Source organism: Myotis brandtii, unplaced genomic scaffold, assembly GCF_000412655.1.
Source record: "Myotis brandtii unplaced genomic scaffold, ASM41265v1 scaffold932, whole genome shotgun sequence".
Lineage (NCBI taxonomy): Eukaryota > Metazoa > Chordata > Mammalia > Chiroptera > Vespertilionidae > Myotis > Myotis brandtii.
In genome coordinates this window covers 484292-484992 of record NW_005371846.1, presented here as the reverse complement: position 1 = coordinate 484992, position 701 = coordinate 484292, and positions in this window count along the sequence as shown.

The window sequence follows — 701 nt, the reverse complement described above, 5'->3', positions numbered from 1 at the left end:
CACGCTCACGCTCACGGCGGCTCCAGGCCCGGACGGTGACGCTCACAGGTGTGCAGGGGTTGTCCCGAGAGCTGTCACTCCCAGGTCCTGGTCACCTGGACGCTGGTCGCGGCTCCGTGGAGAAAGTGGCCCCTCAGGCTGATTGGCACCTCCGTGCTACCTGTGTAGGGTCTGCGTCCATCCGTGGAGCGAATGTTCTCGAAACCGCGGGAGGGCCCGCCTCTCAGGGCGCTCAGGGCAGAAGGGCTTCCCCTCTGACCATCGCAAGGCCTCCCAGGGCTGCTGCACTTCTAGCCATCACTCCCGACTCTCACTTTTTATTTTTTTTTAAATATATTGTTACCGATTTCAGAGCGGAAGGGAGAGGCAGCGAGAGAGAGAAACATCCGTGATGAGAGAGAGAGAATCATGGATCGGCTGCCTCCTGCACGCCCCACACTGGGGATCGAGCCCACAACCCGGGCCTGTGCCCTGACCGGGATTCGAACCGTGACCTCCTGGTTCCTAGGTTGACGCTCAACCGCTGAGCCTCACCGGCCGGGCAAGATTAGCCAACGTTTTGAACGCAAAAGAAATGAGTGCTAATAACTCTATGAGGTTTAAGCTTAATTTCACAAACATAAAGGGTCATGGCTCCGTGGCCAGCCCGTGCCCCCAGCAGGCGCAACCCCGAGTCATCAGTGACGCAGCTCAGGCCACCT